This window comes from Rhipicephalus microplus, chromosome 8, assembly GCF_043290135.1.
Source record: "Rhipicephalus microplus isolate Deutch F79 chromosome 8, USDA_Rmic, whole genome shotgun sequence".
Lineage (NCBI taxonomy): Eukaryota > Metazoa > Arthropoda > Arachnida > Ixodida > Ixodidae > Rhipicephalus > Rhipicephalus microplus.
In genome coordinates this window covers 79,398,624-79,415,925 of record NC_134707.1, presented here as the reverse complement: position 1 = coordinate 79,415,925, position 17,302 = coordinate 79,398,624, and the positions used below count along the sequence as shown (strand labels likewise).

Below are 17,302 nucleotides of genomic sequence, written 5' to 3'. Positions count from 1 at the left end.
ACAACTCCGGCATAGCTCACGAGAACTTTCGTAAAGGTACCGTGCGCTAACCAATTGCGCCACTGGGGAACACGGTCGCACGTAGGAGTATTTCCTTTAAGACTGTTGTCTACACACAACTCCAGTAAACAAATGTTTTCGAACCAGGCAGTCACCAGCATTGAGTATACAATTAACCGCATGACTAAATATGAAAACTAATAAAAAGTTCATTCCCCAGGTGAGGCTCGAACTCAAAACCCCGGCATAGCTCACGAGAACTGTCGTATAAGTACCGTGCGCTAACCAATTACGCCAATGGGGAAAATGGTTGCACGTAAGAGTGTTTCCTTTAGGACTGTTGTCTACACACACCTCCAGTAAACAAATGTTTTCGAGCCAGGCAGTCGTCAGCATTTAGTATACAATTAAACTCATGACTAAATATGAAAACTAATAAAAATGTCATTCCCCAGGTGGGGCTCGAACTCACAACCCCGGGATAGCTCACGAGAACTGTCGTATAAGTACCGTGCGCTAACCAATTGCGCCACTGGGGAACACGGTTGCACGTAAGAGTGTTTCCTTTAGGACTGCTGTCTACACACAACTCCAGTAAAGAAATGTTTTCGAGCTAGGCAGTCGCCAGCATTGAGTATACAATTAACCTCAAGGCTAAATATGAAAACTAATGAAAATTCCATTCCCCAGGTGAGGCTCAAACTCACAACCCCGGCATAGCTCACGAGAACTTTCGTAAAGGTACCGTGCGCTAACCGATTGCGCCACTGGGGAACACGGTCACACGTAGGAGTCTTTCCTTTAGGACTGTTGTCTGCGCAAAACTCCACTAAACAAACGTTTTCGAGCCAGGCAGTCGCCAGCATTCAGTATACAATGAACCTCACGACTAAATATGAAAACTAATAAAAATTTCATTCCCCAGGTGAGGCTCGAACTCACAACCCCGGCATAGCTCAAGGGAACTGTCGTATAAGTACCGTGCGCTAACCAATTGCGCCACTGGGGAACATGTTTGCACGTAAGAGTGTTTCCATTAGGACTGTTGTCTACACACACCTCAGGTAAACAAATGTTTTCGAGCCTGGCAGTCGTCAGCATTTATTATACAACTAACCTCATGACTAAATATGAAATCTAATGAAAATTTGATTCCATAGGTGAGGCTCGAACTCACAACCCTGGCATAGCTCGCGAGAACTGTCGTATAAGTACCGTGTGCTAACTAATTGCGCCACTGGGGAACGTGGTCGCACGTAGGAGTCTTTCCTTTAGGACTGTTGTCTACACACACCTCAAGTAAACAAATGTTTTCGAGCCAGGCAGTCGCCAGCTTCTAGTATACAACTAACCTCATGACTAAATATGAAATCTAATAAAAATTTGATTCCATAGGTGAGGCTCGAACTCACAACCCCGGCATAGCTCGCGAGAACTGTCGTATAAGTACCGTGTGCTAACTAATTGCGCCACTGGGGAACGCGGTCGCACGTAGGAGTCTTTCCTTTAGGACTGTTGTCTACACACACCTCCAGTAAACAAATGTTTTCGAGCCAGGCAGTCGCCAGCATTGAGTATACAATTAACCTCATGACTAAATATGAAAACTAATAAAAATTTTATTCCCCAGGTGAGGCTCGAACTCACAACCCCGGCATAGCTCACCAGAACTGTCGTATAAGTACCGTGCGCTAACCAATAGCGCCACTGGGGAACACGGTTGCACGTAAGAGTGTTTCCTTTACAACTGTTATCTACACACTCCTCCAGTAAACAAATGTTTTCGAGCTAGGCAGTCGCCAGCATTGAGTATACAATTACCCTCATGACTAAATATGAAAACTAATAAAAATGTCATTCCCCAGGTGGGGCTCGAACTCACAACCCCGGGATAGCTCACGAGAACTGTCGTATAAGTACCGTGCGCTAACCAATTGCGCCACTGGGGAACACGGTTGCACGTAAGAGTGTTTCCTTTAGGATTGTTGTCTAAACACAACTCCAGTAAAAAATTGTTTTCGAGCCAGGCAGTTGCCAGCATTGAGTATACAATTAACCTCATGAATAAATATGAAAACTAATGAAAATTTCATTCCCCAGGTGAAGCTCGAACTCACAACCCCAGCATAGCTCACGAGAACTGTCCTATAAATTCAGCGCTAACCAATTGCGCCACTGGGGAACACGGTTGCACGTAAAACTGTTTCCTTTGGGACTGTTGTCTACACACAACTCCAGTAAAGAAATGTTTTCGGGCCAGGCAGTCGCCAGCATTGAGTATACAATTACCTCATGGCTAAATATGAAAACTAAAAAAAATTCACTCCCCAGGTGAGTCTCGAACTTACAACCTCGGCAAGGCTGACGAGAACTGTCGTATAAGTACCGCGCGCTAACCAATTGCGCCACTGGGGAACACGGTCGCACATAGGAGTCTCTTCTTTAGGACTGTTGTCTACACACAACTCCAGTAAACAAATGTTTTCGAGCTAGGCAGTCGCCAGCATTGAGTATACAATTAACCTCACGTATAAATATAAAACTAATAAAAATTTCATTCCCCAGGTGAGGCTCGAACTTAAAACCCCGGTATAGCTCACGAGAACTGTCGTATAAGTACCGTGCGCTAACCAATTGCGCCACTGGGGAACACGGTTGCACGTAAGAGTGTTTCCTTTAGGACTGTTGTCTGCACACACCTCCAGTAAACAAATGTTTTCAAGCCAGGCAGTCGCCAGCATTGAGTATACAATTAACCTCATGACTAATAATGAAAACTAATAAAAATTTCATTCCCCAGGTGAGGCTCGAACTCACAACCCCGGCATAGCTCACGAGAACTGTCGTATAAGTACCGTGCGCTAACCAATTGCGCCACTCGGGAACACGGTTGCACGTAAAAGTGTTTCCTTTAGGACTGTTGTCTGCACACACCTCCAGTAAGCAAATGTTTTCGATCCAGGCAGTCGCCAGCATTGAGTATACAATTAACCTCATGACTAATAATGAAAACTAATAAAAATTTCAATCCCCAGGTGAGGCTTGAACTCACAACCCCGGCATAGGTCACGAGAACTGTCGTATAAGTACCGTGCGCTAACCAATTGCGCCACTGGGGAACACGGTTTCACGTAAGAGTGTTTCCTTTAGGACTGTTGTCTACACACACCTCCAGTAAACAAATGTTTTCGAGCCAGGCAGTCGCCAGCATTCAGTATACAATGAACCTCACGACTAAATATGAAAACTAATAAAAATTTCATTCCCCAGGTGAGGCTCGAACTCACAACCCCGGCATAGCTCACGAGAACTGTCGTATAAGTACCGTGCGCTACCCAATTGCGCCACTGGGGAACACGGTTTTACGTTAGAGTGTTTCCTTAACGACTGTTGTCTACACAAACCTCCAGTAAACAAATGTTTTCGAGCCAGGCAGTCGCCAGCATTTCGTATACAATTACCTCATGACTAAATATGAAAACTAATAAAAATTTCATTCCCCAGGTGAGGCTCGAACTCACAACCCCGGGATAGCTCACGAGAACTGTCGTATAAGTACCGTGCACTAACCAATTGCGCCACTGGGGAACGCGGTTGCACGTAAGAGTGTTTCCTTTAGGACTGTTGTCTACACACACCTCCAGTAAACAAATGTTTTCGAGCCAGGCAGTCGCCAGCATTGAGTATACAATTAACCTCATGACTAAAGAGAAAAACTAATAAAAATTTCATTCCCCAGATGAGGCTCGAACTCTCAACCCGCGCATAGCTCACGAGAACTGTCGTATAAGTACCGTGCGCTAACCAATTGCGCCACTGGGGAACACGGTTGCACGTAAGAGGGTTTCCTTTTCGACTGTTGTCTCCACACAACTCCAGTAAACAAATGTTTCCGAGCCAGGCAGTCGCCAGCATTGAGTATACAATTAACCTCAAGGTTAAATATGAAAACTAATGAAAATTCCATTCCCCAGGTGAGGCTCAAACTCACAACTCCGGCATAGCTCACGAGAACTTTCGTAAAGGTACCGTGCGCTAACCAATTGCGCCACTGGGGAACACGGTCGCACGTAGGAGTATTTCCTTTAACCCTGTTGTCTACACACAACTCCAGTAAACAAATGTTTTCGAACCAGGCAGTCACCAGCATTGAGTATACAATTAACCGCATGACTAAATATGAAAACTAATAAAAATTTCATTCCCCAGGAGAGGCTCGAACTCAAAACCCCGGCATAGCTCACGATAACTGTCGTATAAGTACCGTGCGCTAACCAATTGCGCCAATGGGGAACATGGTTGCACGTAAGAGTGTTTCCTTTAGGACTGTTGTCTACACACACCTCCAGTAAACAAATGTTTTCGAGCCAGGCAGTCGTCAGCATTTAGTATACAATTAAACTCATGACTAAATATGAAAACTAATAAAAATGTCATTCCCCAGGTGGGGCTCGAACTCACAACCCCGGGATAGCTCACGAGAACTGTCGTATAAGTACCGTGCGCTAACCAATTGCGCCACTGGGGAACACGGTTGCACGTAAGAGTGTTTCCTTTAGGACTGTTGTCTCCACACAACTCCAGTAAAAAATTGTTTTCGAGCCAGGCAGTTGCCAGCATTGAGTATACAATTAACCTCATGACTAAATATGAAAACTAATGAAAATTTCATTCCCCAGGTGAAGCTCGAACTCACAACCCCAGCATAGCTCACGAGAACTGTCCTATAAATTCAGCGCTAAACAATTGCGCCACTGGGGAACACGGTTGCACGTAAAAGTGTTTCCTTTAGGACTGTTGTCTACACACAACTCCAGTAAAGAAATGTTTTCGGGCCAGGCAGTCGCCAGCATTGAGTATACAATTACCTCATGGCTAAATATGAAAACTAATAAAAATTTCACTCCCCAGGCGAGGCTCAAACTCACAACCCCGGCATAGCTCCCGAGAACTGTCGTGTAAGTACCGTGCTCTAACCAATTGCGCCACTGGGGAACACGATCGCACGTAGGAGTCTTTCCTTTAGGACTGTTGTCGGCGCAAAACTCCAGTAAACAAATTTTTTCGAGCCAGGCAGTCGCCAGCATCGAGTATACATTTAACCTCATGACTAAATATGAAAACTAATAAAAATTTCATTCCACAGGTGAGTCTCGAACTCACAACCTCGGCAAGGCTGACGAGAACTGTCGTATAAGTACCGTGCGCTAACCAATTGCGCCACTGGGGAACACGGTCGCACATAGGAGTCTTTTCTTTAGGACTGTTGTCTACACACAACTCTAGTAAACAAATGTTTTCAAGCCAGGCAGTCGCCAGCATTGAGTATACAATTAACCTCATGACTAAATATGAAAACTAATAAAAATTTTATTCCCCAGGTGAGGCTAGAACTCACAACCCCGGGATAGCTCACGAGAACTGTCGTATAAGTACCGTGCGCTAACCAATTGCGCCACTGGGGAACACGGTTGCACGTAAGAGTGTTTCCTTTAGGACTGTTGTCTAAACACAACTCCAGTAAAAAATTGTTTTCGAGCCAGGCAGTTGCCAGCATTGAGTATACAATTAACCTCATGACTAAATATGAAAACTAATGAAAATTTCATTCCCCAGGTGAAGCTCGAACTCACAACCCCAGCATAGCTCACGAGAACTGTCCTATAAATTCAGCGCTAACCAATTGCGCCACTGGGGAACACGGTTGCACGTAAAAGTGTTTCCTTTGGGACTGTTGTCTACACACAACTCCAGTAAAGAAATGTTTTCGGGCCAGGCAGTCGCCAGCATTGAGTATACAATTACCTCATGGCTAAATATGAAAACTAAAAAAAATTTCACTCCCCAGGCGAGGCTCAAACTCACAACCCCGGCATAGCTCCCGAGAACTGTCGTGTAAGTACCGTGCGCTAACCAACTGCGCCACTGGGGAACACGGTCGCACGTAGGAGTCTTTCCTTTAGGACTGTTGTCGGCGCAAAACTCCAGTAAACAAATTTTTTCGAGCCAAGCAGTTGCCAGCATCGAGTATACATTTAACCTCATGACTAAATATAAAAACTAATAAAAATTTCATTCCACAGGTGAGTCTCGAACTCACAACCTCGGCAAGGCTGACGGGAACTGTCGTATAAGTACCGCGCGCTAACCAATTGCGCCACTGGGGAACACGGTCGCACATAGGAGTCTTTTCTTTAGGACTGTTGTCTACACACAACTCCAGTAAACAAATGTTTTCGAGCTAGGCAGTCGCCAGCATTGAGTATACAATTAACCTCACGTATAAATATAAAACTAATAAAAATTTCATTCCCCACGTGAGGCTCGAACTTAAAACCCCGGTATAGCTCACGAGAACTGTCGTATAAGTACCGTGCGCTAACCAATTGCGCCACTGGGGAACACGGTTGCACGTAAGAGTGTTTCCTTTAGGACTGTTGTCTGCACACACCTCCAGTAAACAAATGTTTTCAAGCCAGGCAGCCGCCAGCATTGAGTATACAATTAACCTCATGACTAATAATGAAAACTAATAAAAATTTCATTCCCCAGGTGAGGCTCGAACTCACAACCCCGGCATAGCTCACGAGAACTGTCGTATAAGTACCGTGCGCTAACCAATTGCGCCACTCGGGAACACGGTTGCACGTAAAAGTGTTTCCTTTAGGACTGTTGTCTGCACACACCTCCAGTAAGCAAATGTTTTCGAGCCAGGCAGTCGCCAGCATTGAGTATACAATTAACCTCATGACTAATAATGAAAACTAATAAAAATTTCAATCCCCAGGTGAGGCTCGAACTCACAACCCCGGCATAGCTCACGAGAACTGTCGTATAAGTACCGTGCGCTAACCAATTGCGCCACTGGGGAACACGGTTTCACGTAAGAGTGTTTCCTTTAGGACTGTTGTCTACACACACCTCCAGTAAACAAATGTTTTCGAGCCAGGCAGTCGCCAGCATTCAGTATACAATGAACCTCACGACTAAATATGAAAACTAATAAAAATTTCATTCCCCAGGTGAGGCTCGAACTCACAACCCCGGCATAGCTCACGAGAACTGTCGTATAAGTACCGTGCGCTACCCAATTGCGCCACTGGGGAACACGGTTTTACGTTAGAGTGTTTCCTTTACGACTGTTGTCTACACAAACCTCCAGTAAACAAATGTTTTCGAGCCAGGCAGTCGCCAGCATTTCGTATACAATTACCTCATGACTAAATATGAAAACTAATAAAAATTTCATTCCCCAGGTGAGGCTCGAACTCACAACCCCGGGATAGCTCACGAGAACTGTCGTATAAGTACCGTGCACTAACCAATTGCGCCACTGGGGAACGCGGTTGCACGTAAGAGTGTTTCCTTTAGGACTGTTGTCTACACACACCTCCAGTAAACAAATGTTTTCGAGCCAGGCAGTCGCCAGCATTGAGTATACAATTAACCTCATGACTAAAGAGAAAAACTAATAAAAATTTCATTCCCCAGATGAGGCTCGAACTCTCAACCCGCGCATAGCTCACGAGAACTGTCGTATAAGTACCGTGCGCTAACCAATTGCGCCAATGGGGAACACGGTTGCACGTAAAAGTGTTTCCTTTGGGACTGTTGTCTACACACAACTCCAGTAAACAAATGTTTTCGAGCTAGGCAGTCGCCAGCATTGAGTATACAATTAACCTCACGTATAAATATAAAACTAATAAAAATTTCATTCCCCACGTGAGGCTCGAACTTAAAACCCCGGTATAGCTCACGAGAACTGTCGTATAAGTACCGTGCGCTAACCAATTGCGCCACTGGGGAACACGGTTGCACGTAAGAGTGTTTCCTTTAGGACTGTTGTCTGCACACACCTCCAGTAAAAAAATGTTTTCAAGCCAGGCAGTCGCCAGCATTGAGTATACAATTAACCTCATGACTAATAATGAAAACTAATAAAAATTTCATTCCCCAGGTGAGGCTCGAACTCACAACCCCGGCATAGCTCACGAGAACTGTCGTATAAGTACCGTGCGCTAACCAATTGCGCCACTCGGGAACACGGTTGCACGTAAAAGTGTTTCCTTTAGGACTGTTGTCTGCACACACCTCCAGTAAGCAAATGTTTTCGAGCCAGGCAGTCGCCAGCATTGAGTATACAATTAACCTCATGACTAATAATGAAAACTAATAAAAATTTCAATCCCCAGGTGAGGCTCGAACTCACAACCCCGGCATAGCTCACGAGAACTGTCGTATAAGTACCGTGCGCTAACCAATTGCGCCACTGGGGAACACGGTTTCACGTAAGAGTGTTTCCTTTAGGACTGTTGTCTACACACACCTCCAGTAAACAAATGTTTTCGAGCCAGGCAGTCGCCAGCATTCAGTATACAATGAACCTCACGACTAAATATGAAAACTAATAAAAATTTCATTCCCCAGGTGAGGCTCGAACTCACAACCCCGGCATAGCTCACGAGAACTGTCGTATAAGTACCGTGCGCTACCCAATTGCGCCACTGGGGAACACGGTTTTACGTTAGAGTGTTTCCTTTACGACTGTTGTCTACACAAACCTCCAGTAAACAAATGTTTTCGAGCCAGGCAGTCGCCAGCATTTCGTATACAATTACCTCATGACTAAATATGAAAACTAATAAAAATTTCATTCCCCAGGTGAGGCTCGAACTCACACCCCGGGATAGCTCACGAGAACTGTCGTATAAGTACCGTGCACTAACCAATTTCGCCACTGGGGAACGCGGTTGCACGTAAGAGTGTTTCCTTTAGGACTGTTGTCTACACACACCTCCAGTAAACAAATGTTTTCGAGCCAGGCAGTCGCCAGCATTGAGTATACAATTAACCCCATGACTAAAGAGAAAAACTAATAAAAATTTCATTCCCCAGATGAGGCTCGAACTCTCAACCCGCGCATAGCTCACGAGAACTGTCGTATAAGTACCGTGCGCTAACCAATTGCGCCACTGGGGAACACGGTTGCACGTAAGAGGGTTTCCTTTTCGACTGTTGTCTCCACACAACTCCAGTAAACAAATGTTTCCGAGCCAGGCAGTCGCCAGCATTGAGTATACAATTAACCTCAAGGTTAAATATGAAAACTAATGAAAATTCCATTCCCCAGGTGAGGCTCAAACTCACAACTCCGGCAAAGCTCACGAGAACTTTCGTAAAGGTACCGTGCGCTAACCAATTGCGCCACTGGGGAACACGGTCGCACGTAGGAGTATTTCCTTTAAGACTGTTGTCTACACACAACTCCAGTAAACAAATGTTTTCGAACCAGGCAGTCACCAGCATTGAGTATACAATTAACCGCATGTATAAATATGAAAACTAATAAAAATTTCATTCCCCAGGTGAGGCTCGAACTCAAAACCCCGGCATAGCTCACGAGAACTGTCGTATAAGTACCGTGCGCTAACCAATTGCGCCAATGGGGAACATGGTTGCACGTAAGAGTGTTTCCTTTAGGACTGTTGTCTACACACACCTCCAGTAAACAAATGTTTTCGAGCCAGGCAGTCGTCAGCATTTAGTATACAATTAAACTCATGACTAAATATGAAAACTAATAAAAATGTCATTCCCCAGGTGGGGCTCGAACTCACAACCCCGGGAAAGCTCACGAGAACTGTCGTATAAGTACCGTGCGCTAACCAATTGCGCCACTGGGGAACACGGTTGCACGTAAGAGTGTTTCCTTTAGGACTGTTGTCTCCACACAACTCCAGTAAAAAATTGTTTTCGAGCCAGGCAGTTGCCAGCATTGAGTATACAATTAACCTCATGACTAAATATGAAAACTAATGAAAATTTCATTCCCCAGGTGAAGCTCGAACTCACAACCCCAGCATAGCTCACGAGAACTGTCCTATAAATTCAGCGCTAACCAATTGCGCCACTGGGGAACACGGTTGCACGTAAAAGTGTTTCCTTTAGGACTGTTGTCTACACAAAACTCCAGTAAAGAAATGTTTTCGGGCCAGGCAGTCGCCAGCATTGAGTATACAATTACCTCATGGCTAAATATGAAAACTAATAAAAATTTCACTCCCCAGCTGAGGCTCAAACTCACAACCCCGGCATAGCTCCCGAGAACTGTCGTGTAAGTACCGTGCGCTAACCAATTGCGCCACTGGGGAACACGGTCGCACGTAGGAGTCTTTCCTTTAGGACTGTTGTCGGCGCAAAACTCCAGTAAACAAATTTTTTCGAGCCAGGCAGTCGCCAGCATTGAGTATACATTTAACCTCATGACTAAATATGAAAACTAATAAAAATTTCATTCCACAGGTGAGTCTCGAACTCACAACCTCGGCAAGGCTGACGAGAACTGTCGTATAAGTACCGTGCGCTAACCAATTACGCCACTGGGGAACACGGTCGCACATAGGAGTCTTTTCTTTAGGACTGTTGTCTACACACAACTCCAGTAAACAAATGTTTTCGAGCTAGGCAGTCGCCAGCATTGAGTATACAAAAAACCTCACGTATAAATATAAAACGAATAAAAATTTCATTCCCCAGGTGAGGCTCGAACTTAAAACCCCGGTATAGCTCACGAGAACTGTCGTATAAGTACCGTGCACTAACCAATTGCGCCACTGGGGAACACGGTTGCACGCAAGAGTGTTTCCTTTAGGACTATTGTCTACACACACCTCCAGTAAACAAATGTTTTCAAGCCAGGCAGTCGCCAGCATTGAGTATACAATTAACCTCATGACTAATAATGAAAACTAATAAAAATTTCATTCCCCAGGTGAGGCTCGAACTCACAACCCCGGCATAGCTCACGAGAACTGTCGTATAAGTACCGTGCCCTAACCAATTGCGCCACTCGGGAACACGGTTGCACGTAAAAGTGTTTCCTTTAGGACTGTTGTCTGCACACACCTCCAGTAAGCAAATGTTTTCGAGCCAGGCAGTCGCCAGCATTGAGTATACAATTAACCTCATGACTAATAATGAAAACTAATAAAAATTTCAATCCCCAGGTGAGGCTCGAACTCACAACCCCAGCATAGCTCACGAGAACTGTCGTATAAGTACCGTGCGCTAACCAATTGCGCCACTGGGGAACACGGTTTCACGTAAGAGTGTTTCCTTTAGGACTGTTGTCTACACACACCTCCAGTAAACAAATGTTTTCGAGCCAGGCAGTCGCCAGCATTCAGTATACAATGAACCTCACGACTAAATATGAAAACTAATAAAAATTTCATTCCCCAGGTGAGGCTCGAACTCACAACCCCGGCATAGCTCACGAGAACTGTCGTATAAGTACCGTGCGCTACCCAATTGCGCCACTGGGGAACACGGTTTCACGTTAGAGTGTTTCCTTTACGACTGTTGTCTACACAAACCTCCAGTAAACAAATGTTTTCGAGCCAGGCAGTCGCCAGCATTTCGTATACAATTAACCTCATGACTAAATATGAAAACTAATAAAAATTTCATTCCCCAGGTGAGGCTCGAACTCACAACCCCGGGATAGCTCACGAGAACTGTCGTATAAGTACCGTGCACTAACCAATTGCGCCACTGGGGAACGCGGTTGCACGTAAGAGTGTTTCCTTTAGGACTGTTGTCTACACACACCTCCAGTAAACAAATGTTTTCGAGCCAGGCAGTCGCCAGCATTGAGTATACAATTAACCTCGTGACTAAAGAGAAAAACTAATAAAAATTTCATTCCCCAGGTGAGGCTCGAACTCTCAACCCGCGCATAGCTCACGAGAACTGTCGTATAAGTACCGTGCGCTAAACAATTGCGCCATTGGGGAACACGGTTACACGTAAGAGGGTTTCCTTTTCGACTTTTGTCTCCACACAACTCCAGTAAACAAATGTTTCCGAGCCAGGCAGTCGCCAGCATTGAGTATACAATTAACCTCAAGGTTAAATATGAAAACTAATGAAAATTCCATTCCCCAGGTGAGGCTCAAACTCACAACTCCGGCATAGCTCACGAGAACTGTCGTATAAGTACCGTGTGCTAACTAATTGCGCCACTGGAGAACACGGTCGCACGTAGAAGTCTTTCCTTTAGGACTGTTGTCTACACACAACTCCAGTAAACAAATGTTTTCGAGCCAGGCAGTCGCCAGCATTGAGTATACAATTAACCTCATGACTAAATATGAAAACTAATAAAAATTTTATTCCCCAGGTGAGGCTCGAACTCACAACCCCGGCATAGCTCACGACAACTGTCGTATAAGTACCGTGCGGTAACCAATTGCGCCACTAGGGAACACGGTTGCACGTAAGAGTGTTTCCTTTAGGACTGTTGTCTCCACACAACTCTAGTAAACAAATGTTTTCGAGCCAGGCAGTCGCCAGCATTGAGTATACAATTAACCTCATGACTAAATATGAAAACTAATGAAAATTTCATTCCCCACCCCGGCATAGCTCACGAGAACTGTCCTATAAATTCAGCGCTAACCAATTGCGCCACTGGGGAACACGGTTGCACGAAAAAGTGTTTCCTTTAGGACTGTTGTCTACACACAACTCCAGTAAACAAATGTTTTCGAGCCAGGCAGTCGCCAGCATTGAGTATACAATTACCTCATGGCTAAATATGAAAACTAATGAAAATTTCACTCCCCAGGTGATGCTCGAACTCACAACCCCGGCATAGCTCACGAGAACTGTCGTATAAGTACCGTGCGCTAACCAATTGCGCCACTGTGGAACATGGTTGCACGTAAGAGTGTTTCCTTTAGGACTGTTGTCTACACACACCTGCAGTAAACAAATGTTTTCGAGCCAGGCAGTCGCCAGCATTGAGTATACAATTAACCTCATGACTAAATATGAAAACTAATAAAAATGTCATTCCCCAGGTGGGGCTCGAACTCACAACCCCGGGATAGCTCACGAGAACTGTCGTATAAGTACCGTGCGCTAACCAATTGCGCCACTGGGGAACACGGTTGCACGTAAGAGTGTTTCCTTTAGGACTGTTGTCTCCACACAACTCCAGTAAACAAATGTTTTCGAGCCAGGCAGTTGCCAGCATTGAGTATACAATTAACCTCATGACTGAATATGAAAAATAATGAAAATTTCATTCCCCAGGTGAGGCTCGAACTCACAACCCCGGCATAGCTCACAAGAAATGTCCTATAAGTTCAGCGCTAACCAATTGCGCCACTGGGGAACACGGTTGCACGTAAAAGTGTTTCCTTTAGGACTGTTGTCTACACACAACTCCAGTAAAGAAATGTTTTCGGGCCAGGCAGTCGCCAGCATTGAGTATACAATTACCTCATGGCTAAATATGAAAACTAATAAAAATTTCACTCCCCAGGCAAGGCTTAAACTCACAACCCCGGCATAGCTCACGAGAACTGTCATATAAGTACCGTGCGCTAACCAATTGCGCCACTGGGGAACACGGTTGCACGTAAGAGTGTTTCCTTTAGGACTGTTGTCTACACACACGTCCAGTAAACAAATGTTTTCAAGCCAGGCAGTCGCCAGCATTGAGTATACAATTAACCTCATGACTAATAATGAAAACTAATAAAAATTTCATTCCCCAGGTGAGGCTCGAACTCACAACCCCGGCATAGCTCACGAGAACTGTCGTATAAGTACCGTGCGCTAACCAATTGCGCCACTCGGGAACACGGTTGCACGTAAAAGTGTTTCCTTTAGGACTGTTGTCTACACACACCTCCAGTAAGCAAATGTTTTCGAGCCAGGCAGTCGCCAGCATTGAGTATACAATTAACCTCATGACTAATAATGAAAACTAATAAAAATTTCATTCGCCAGGTGAGGCTCGAACTCACAACCCCGGCATAGCTCACGAGAACTGTCGTATAGGTACCATGCGCTAACCAATTGCGCCACTGGGGAACACGGTTTCACGTAAGAGTGTTTCCTTTAGGACTGTTGTCTACACACACCTCCAGTAAACAAATGTTTTCGAGCCAGGCAGTCGCCAGCATTGAGTATACAATTACCTCATGGCTAAATATGAAAACTAATGAAAATTTCACTCCCCAGGTGATGCTCGAACTCACAACCCCGGCATAGCTCACGAGAACTGTCGTATAAGTACCGTGCGCTAACCAATTGCGCCACTGTAGAACATGGTTGCACGTAAGAGTGTTTCCTTTAGGACTGTTGTCTACACACACCTGCAGTAAACAAATGTTTTCGAGCCAGGCAGTCGCCAGCATTGAGTATACAATTAACCTCATGACTAAATATGAAAACTAATAAAAATGTCATTCCCCAGGTGGGGCTCGAACTCACAACCCCGGGATAGCTCACGAGAACTGTCGTATAAGTACCGTGCGCTAACCAATTGCGCCACTGGGGAACACGGTTGCACGTAAGAGTGTTTCCTTTAGGACTGTTGTCTCCACACAACTCCAGTAAACAAATGTTTTCGAGCCAGGCAGTTGCCAGCATTGAGTATACAATTAACCTCATGACTGAATATGAAAAATAATGAAAATTTCATTCCCCAGGTGAGGCTCGAACTCACAACCCCGGCATAGCTCACAAGAAATGTCCTCTAAATTCAGCGCTAACCAATTGCGCCACTGGGGAACACGGTTGCACGTAAAAGTGTTTCCTTTAGGACTGTTGTCTACACACAACTCCAGTAAAGAAATGTTTTCGGGCCAGGCAGTCGCCAGCATTGAGTATACAATTACCTCATGGCTAAATATGAAAACTAATAAAAATTTCACTCCCCAGGCAAGGCTTAAACTCACAACCCCGGCATAGCTCCCGAGAACTGTCGTGTAAGTACAGTGCGCTAACCAATTGCGCCACTGGGGAACACAGTCGCACGTAGGAGTCTTTCCTTTAGGACTGTTGTCTGCGCAAAACTTCAGTAAAGAAATTTTTTCGAGCCAGGCAGTCGCCAGCATCGAGTATACATTAAACCTCATGACTAAATATGAAAACTAATAAAAATTTCATTCCACAGGTGAGTCTCGAACTCACAACCTCGGCATAGCTGACGAGAACTGTCGTATAAGTACCGTGCGCTAACCTATTGCGCCACTGGGGAACACGGTCGCACGTAGGAGCCTTTTCTTTAGGACTGTTGTCTACACACAACTCCAGTAAACAAATGTTTTCGAGCTAGGCAGTCGCCAGCATTGAGTATTATATTAACCTCATGTATAAATATAAAACTAACAAAAATTTCATTCCCCAGGTGAGACTAGAACTTCAAACCCCGGCATAGCTCACGAGAACTGTCGTATAAGTACCGTGCGCTAACCAATTGCGCCCCTGGGGAACACGGTTGCACGTAAGAGTGTTTCCTTTAGGACTGTTGTCTACACACACGTCCAGTAAACAAATGTTTTCAAGCCAGGCAGTCGCCAGCATTGAGTATACAATTAACCTCATGACTAATAATGAAAACTAATAAAAATTTCATTCCCCAGGTGAGGCTCGAACTCACAACCCCGGCATAGCTCACGAGAACTGTCGTATAAGTACCGTGCGCTAACCAATTGCGCCACTCGGGAACACGGTTGCACGTAAAAGTGTTTCCTTTAGGACTGTTGTCTACACACACCTCCAGTAAGCAAATGTTTTCGAGCCAGGCAGTCGCCAGCATTGAGTATACAATTAACCTCATGACTAATAATGAAAACTAATAAAAATTTCATTCGCCAGGTGAGGCTCGAACTCACAACCCCGGCATAGCTCACGAGAACTGTCGTATAAGTACCATGCGCTAACCAATTGCGCCACTGGGGAACACGGTTTCACGTAAGAGTGTTTCCTTTATGACTGTTGTCTACACACACCTCCAGTAAACAAATGTTTTCGAGCCAGGCAGTCGCCAGCATTCAGTATACAATGAACCTCACGACTAAATATGAAAACTAATAAAAATTTCATTCCCCAGGTGAGGCTCGAACTCACAACCCCGGCATAGCTCACGAGAACAGTCGTATAAGTACCGTGCGCTACCCAATTGCGCCACTGGGGAACACGGTTTCACGTTAGAGTGTTTCCTTTACGACTGTTATCTACACAAACCTCCAGTAAACAAATGTTTTCGAGCCAGGCAGTCGCCAGCATTGCGTATACAATTAACCTCATGAATAAATATGAAAACTAATAAAAATTTTATTCCCCAGGGGAGGCTCGAACTCACAACCCCGGGATAGCTCACGAGAACTGTCGTATAAACACCGTGCGCTAACCAATTGTGCCACTGGGGAACACGGGTGCACGTAAGAGTGTTTCCTTTAGGACTGTTGTCTCCACACAACTCCAGTAAACAAATGTTTTCGAGCCAGGCAGTTGCCAGCATTGAGTATACAATTAACCTCATGACTGAATATGAAAAATAATAAAAATTTCATTCCCCAGGTGAGGCTCGAACTCACAACCCCGGCATAGCTCACAAGAAATGTCCTATAAATTCAGCGCTAACCAATTGCGCCACTGGGGAACACGGTTGCACGTAAAAGTGTTTCCTTTAGGACTGTTGTCTACACACAACTCCAGTAAAGAAATGTTTTCGGGCCAGGCAGTCGCCAGCATTGAGTATACAATTACCTCATGGCTAAATATGAAAACTAATAAAAATTTCACTCCCCAGGCAAGGCTTAAACTCACAACCCCGGCATAGCTCCCGAGAACTGTCGTGTAAGTACAGTGCGCTAACCAATTGCGCCACTGGGGAACACAGTCGCACGTAGGAGTCTTTCCTTTAGGACTGTTGTCTGCGCAAAACTTCAGTAAAGAAATTTTTTCGAGCCAGGCAGTCGCCAGCATCGAGTATACATTAAACCTTATGACTAAATATGAAAACTAATAAAAATTTCATTCCACAGGTGAGTCTCGAACTCACAACCTCGGCATAGCTGACGAGAACTGTCGTATAAGTACCGTGCGCTAACCAATTGCGCCACTGGGGAACACGGTCGCACGTAGGAGCCTTTTCTTTAGGACTGTTGTCTACACACAACTCCAGTAAAGAAATGTTTTCGAGCTAGGCAGTCGCCAGCATTGAGTATAATATTAACCTCAAGTATAAATATAAAACTAACAAAAATTTCATTCCCCAGGTGAGACTAGAACTTAAAACCCCGGCATAGCTCACGAGAACTGTCGTATAAGTACCGTGCGCTAACCAATTGCGCCACTGGGGAACACGGTTGCACGTAAGAGTGTTTCCTTTAGGACTGTTGTCTACACACACGTCCAGTAAACAAATGTTTTCAAGCCAGGCAGTCGCCAGCATTGAGTATACAATTAACCTCATGACTAATAATGAAAACTAATA

At 44.9% G+C, this 17,302-nt stretch overlaps 35 non-coding genes across 35 annotated transcripts; all 35 read right to left on the bottom strand.

Annotated features, from left to right (window-relative positions):
- Nucleotides 1–447: 447 nt before the first annotated feature.
- Nucleotides 448–539, bottom strand: TRNAI-UAU (transfer RNA isoleucine (anticodon UAU)). Its single transcript is given in 2 exon segments — nt 448–483; nt 502–539. It is a non-coding gene; the product is annotated as a tRNA-Ile (tRNA).
- A 143-nt stretch (nt 540–682) lies between these two features.
- TRNAK-UUU (transfer RNA lysine (anticodon UUU)) lies at nt 683–774 on the bottom strand. Its single transcript is given in 2 exon segments — nt 683–718; nt 737–774. It is a non-coding gene; the product is annotated as a tRNA-Lys (tRNA).
- Nucleotides 775–917: 143 nt separating this feature from the next.
- Nucleotides 918–1,009, bottom strand: TRNAI-UAU (transfer RNA isoleucine (anticodon UAU)). Its single transcript is given in 2 exon segments — nt 918–953; nt 972–1,009. It is a non-coding gene; the product is annotated as a tRNA-Ile (tRNA).
- Nucleotides 1,010–1,622: 613 nt separating this feature from the next.
- TRNAI-UAU (transfer RNA isoleucine (anticodon UAU)) lies at nt 1,623–1,714 on the bottom strand. The gene is given in 2 exon segments: nt 1,623–1,658; nt 1,677–1,714. It is a non-coding gene; the product is annotated as a tRNA-Ile (tRNA).
- A 143-nt stretch (nt 1,715–1,857) lies between these two features.
- On the bottom strand, nt 1,858–1,949 carry TRNAI-UAU (transfer RNA isoleucine (anticodon UAU)). Its single transcript is given in 2 exon segments — nt 1,858–1,893; nt 1,912–1,949. It is a non-coding gene; the product is annotated as a tRNA-Ile (tRNA).
- Nucleotides 1,950–2,323: 374 nt separating this feature from the next.
- Nucleotides 2,324–2,415, bottom strand: TRNAI-UAU (transfer RNA isoleucine (anticodon UAU)). Its single transcript is given in 2 exon segments — nt 2,324–2,359; nt 2,378–2,415. It is a non-coding gene; the product is annotated as a tRNA-Ile (tRNA).
- Nucleotides 2,416–2,792: 377 nt separating this feature from the next.
- TRNAI-UAU (transfer RNA isoleucine (anticodon UAU)) lies at nt 2,793–2,884 on the bottom strand. The gene is given in 2 exon segments: nt 2,793–2,828; nt 2,847–2,884. It is a non-coding gene; the product is annotated as a tRNA-Ile (tRNA).
- Nucleotides 2,885–3,027: 143 nt separating this feature from the next.
- Nucleotides 3,028–3,119, bottom strand: TRNAI-UAU (transfer RNA isoleucine (anticodon UAU)). Its single transcript is given in 2 exon segments — nt 3,028–3,063; nt 3,082–3,119. It is a non-coding gene; the product is annotated as a tRNA-Ile (tRNA).
- Nucleotides 3,120–3,262: 143 nt separating this feature from the next.
- Nucleotides 3,263–3,354, bottom strand: TRNAI-UAU (transfer RNA isoleucine (anticodon UAU)). The gene is given in 2 exon segments: nt 3,263–3,298; nt 3,317–3,354. It is a non-coding gene; the product is annotated as a tRNA-Ile (tRNA).
- A 142-nt stretch (nt 3,355–3,496) lies between these two features.
- TRNAI-UAU (transfer RNA isoleucine (anticodon UAU)) lies at nt 3,497–3,588 on the bottom strand. The gene is given in 2 exon segments: nt 3,497–3,532; nt 3,551–3,588. It is a non-coding gene; the product is annotated as a tRNA-Ile (tRNA).
- An 848-nt stretch (nt 3,589–4,436) lies between these two features.
- Nucleotides 4,437–4,528, bottom strand: TRNAI-UAU (transfer RNA isoleucine (anticodon UAU)). Its single transcript is given in 2 exon segments — nt 4,437–4,472; nt 4,491–4,528. It is a non-coding gene; the product is annotated as a tRNA-Ile (tRNA).
- Nucleotides 4,529–5,138: 610 nt separating this feature from the next.
- TRNAI-UAU (transfer RNA isoleucine (anticodon UAU)) lies at nt 5,139–5,230 on the bottom strand. The gene is given in 2 exon segments: nt 5,139–5,174; nt 5,193–5,230. It is a non-coding gene; the product is annotated as a tRNA-Ile (tRNA).
- A 610-nt stretch (nt 5,231–5,840) lies between these two features.
- TRNAV-UAC (transfer RNA valine (anticodon UAC)) lies at nt 5,841–5,932 on the bottom strand. Its single transcript is given in 2 exon segments — nt 5,841–5,876; nt 5,895–5,932. It is a non-coding gene; the product is annotated as a tRNA-Val (tRNA).
- A 143-nt stretch (nt 5,933–6,075) lies between these two features.
- On the bottom strand, nt 6,076–6,167 carry TRNAI-UAU (transfer RNA isoleucine (anticodon UAU)). The gene is given in 2 exon segments: nt 6,076–6,111; nt 6,130–6,167. It is a non-coding gene; the product is annotated as a tRNA-Ile (tRNA).
- A 377-nt stretch (nt 6,168–6,544) lies between these two features.
- Nucleotides 6,545–6,636, bottom strand: TRNAI-UAU (transfer RNA isoleucine (anticodon UAU)). Its single transcript is given in 2 exon segments — nt 6,545–6,580; nt 6,599–6,636. It is a non-coding gene; the product is annotated as a tRNA-Ile (tRNA).
- Nucleotides 6,637–6,779: 143 nt separating this feature from the next.
- On the bottom strand, nt 6,780–6,871 carry TRNAI-UAU (transfer RNA isoleucine (anticodon UAU)). The gene is given in 2 exon segments: nt 6,780–6,815; nt 6,834–6,871. It is a non-coding gene; the product is annotated as a tRNA-Ile (tRNA).
- A 143-nt stretch (nt 6,872–7,014) lies between these two features.
- TRNAI-UAU (transfer RNA isoleucine (anticodon UAU)) lies at nt 7,015–7,106 on the bottom strand. The gene is given in 2 exon segments: nt 7,015–7,050; nt 7,069–7,106. It is a non-coding gene; the product is annotated as a tRNA-Ile (tRNA).
- Nucleotides 7,107–7,248: 142 nt separating this feature from the next.
- TRNAI-UAU (transfer RNA isoleucine (anticodon UAU)) lies at nt 7,249–7,340 on the bottom strand. Its single transcript is given in 2 exon segments — nt 7,249–7,284; nt 7,303–7,340. It is a non-coding gene; the product is annotated as a tRNA-Ile (tRNA).
- A 612-nt stretch (nt 7,341–7,952) lies between these two features.
- Nucleotides 7,953–8,044, bottom strand: TRNAI-UAU (transfer RNA isoleucine (anticodon UAU)). Its single transcript is given in 2 exon segments — nt 7,953–7,988; nt 8,007–8,044. It is a non-coding gene; the product is annotated as a tRNA-Ile (tRNA).
- Nucleotides 8,045–8,187: 143 nt separating this feature from the next.
- On the bottom strand, nt 8,188–8,279 carry TRNAI-UAU (transfer RNA isoleucine (anticodon UAU)). Its single transcript is given in 2 exon segments — nt 8,188–8,223; nt 8,242–8,279. It is a non-coding gene; the product is annotated as a tRNA-Ile (tRNA).
- Nucleotides 8,280–8,422: 143 nt separating this feature from the next.
- TRNAI-UAU (transfer RNA isoleucine (anticodon UAU)) lies at nt 8,423–8,514 on the bottom strand. Its single transcript is given in 2 exon segments — nt 8,423–8,458; nt 8,477–8,514. It is a non-coding gene; the product is annotated as a tRNA-Ile (tRNA).
- A 1,081-nt stretch (nt 8,515–9,595) lies between these two features.
- Nucleotides 9,596–9,687, bottom strand: TRNAI-UAU (transfer RNA isoleucine (anticodon UAU)). The gene is given in 2 exon segments: nt 9,596–9,631; nt 9,650–9,687. It is a non-coding gene; the product is annotated as a tRNA-Ile (tRNA).
- A 610-nt stretch (nt 9,688–10,297) lies between these two features.
- Nucleotides 10,298–10,389, bottom strand: TRNAI-UAU (transfer RNA isoleucine (anticodon UAU)). Its single transcript is given in 2 exon segments — nt 10,298–10,333; nt 10,352–10,389. It is a non-coding gene; the product is annotated as a tRNA-Ile (tRNA).
- Nucleotides 10,390–11,001: 612 nt separating this feature from the next.
- TRNAI-UAU (transfer RNA isoleucine (anticodon UAU)) lies at nt 11,002–11,093 on the bottom strand. Its single transcript is given in 2 exon segments — nt 11,002–11,037; nt 11,056–11,093. It is a non-coding gene; the product is annotated as a tRNA-Ile (tRNA).
- Nucleotides 11,094–11,236: 143 nt separating this feature from the next.
- Nucleotides 11,237–11,328, bottom strand: TRNAI-UAU (transfer RNA isoleucine (anticodon UAU)). The gene is given in 2 exon segments: nt 11,237–11,272; nt 11,291–11,328. It is a non-coding gene; the product is annotated as a tRNA-Ile (tRNA).
- Nucleotides 11,329–11,471: 143 nt separating this feature from the next.
- TRNAI-UAU (transfer RNA isoleucine (anticodon UAU)) lies at nt 11,472–11,563 on the bottom strand. The gene is given in 2 exon segments: nt 11,472–11,507; nt 11,526–11,563. It is a non-coding gene; the product is annotated as a tRNA-Ile (tRNA).
- A 613-nt stretch (nt 11,564–12,176) lies between these two features.
- TRNAI-UAU (transfer RNA isoleucine (anticodon UAU)) lies at nt 12,177–12,268 on the bottom strand. The gene is given in 2 exon segments: nt 12,177–12,212; nt 12,231–12,268. It is a non-coding gene; the product is annotated as a tRNA-Ile (tRNA).
- Nucleotides 12,269–12,858: 590 nt separating this feature from the next.
- TRNAI-UAU (transfer RNA isoleucine (anticodon UAU)) lies at nt 12,859–12,950 on the bottom strand. The gene is given in 2 exon segments: nt 12,859–12,894; nt 12,913–12,950. It is a non-coding gene; the product is annotated as a tRNA-Ile (tRNA).
- A 610-nt stretch (nt 12,951–13,560) lies between these two features.
- Nucleotides 13,561–13,652, bottom strand: TRNAI-UAU (transfer RNA isoleucine (anticodon UAU)). Its single transcript is given in 2 exon segments — nt 13,561–13,596; nt 13,615–13,652. It is a non-coding gene; the product is annotated as a tRNA-Ile (tRNA).
- A 612-nt stretch (nt 13,653–14,264) lies between these two features.
- TRNAI-UAU (transfer RNA isoleucine (anticodon UAU)) lies at nt 14,265–14,356 on the bottom strand. Its single transcript is given in 2 exon segments — nt 14,265–14,300; nt 14,319–14,356. It is a non-coding gene; the product is annotated as a tRNA-Ile (tRNA).
- Nucleotides 14,357–14,966: 610 nt separating this feature from the next.
- Nucleotides 14,967–15,058, bottom strand: TRNAI-UAU (transfer RNA isoleucine (anticodon UAU)). Its single transcript is given in 2 exon segments — nt 14,967–15,002; nt 15,021–15,058. It is a non-coding gene; the product is annotated as a tRNA-Ile (tRNA).
- Nucleotides 15,059–15,435: 377 nt separating this feature from the next.
- Nucleotides 15,436–15,527, bottom strand: TRNAI-UAU (transfer RNA isoleucine (anticodon UAU)). The gene is given in 2 exon segments: nt 15,436–15,471; nt 15,490–15,527. It is a non-coding gene; the product is annotated as a tRNA-Ile (tRNA).
- A 143-nt stretch (nt 15,528–15,670) lies between these two features.
- TRNAI-UAU (transfer RNA isoleucine (anticodon UAU)) lies at nt 15,671–15,762 on the bottom strand. Its single transcript is given in 2 exon segments — nt 15,671–15,706; nt 15,725–15,762. It is a non-coding gene; the product is annotated as a tRNA-Ile (tRNA).
- A 143-nt stretch (nt 15,763–15,905) lies between these two features.
- TRNAI-UAU (transfer RNA isoleucine (anticodon UAU)) lies at nt 15,906–15,997 on the bottom strand. Its single transcript is given in 2 exon segments — nt 15,906–15,941; nt 15,960–15,997. It is a non-coding gene; the product is annotated as a tRNA-Ile (tRNA).
- Nucleotides 15,998–16,842: 845 nt separating this feature from the next.
- On the bottom strand, nt 16,843–16,934 carry TRNAI-UAU (transfer RNA isoleucine (anticodon UAU)). The gene is given in 2 exon segments: nt 16,843–16,878; nt 16,897–16,934. It is a non-coding gene; the product is annotated as a tRNA-Ile (tRNA).
- Between the last annotated feature and the right edge of the window lie 368 nt (nt 16,935–17,302).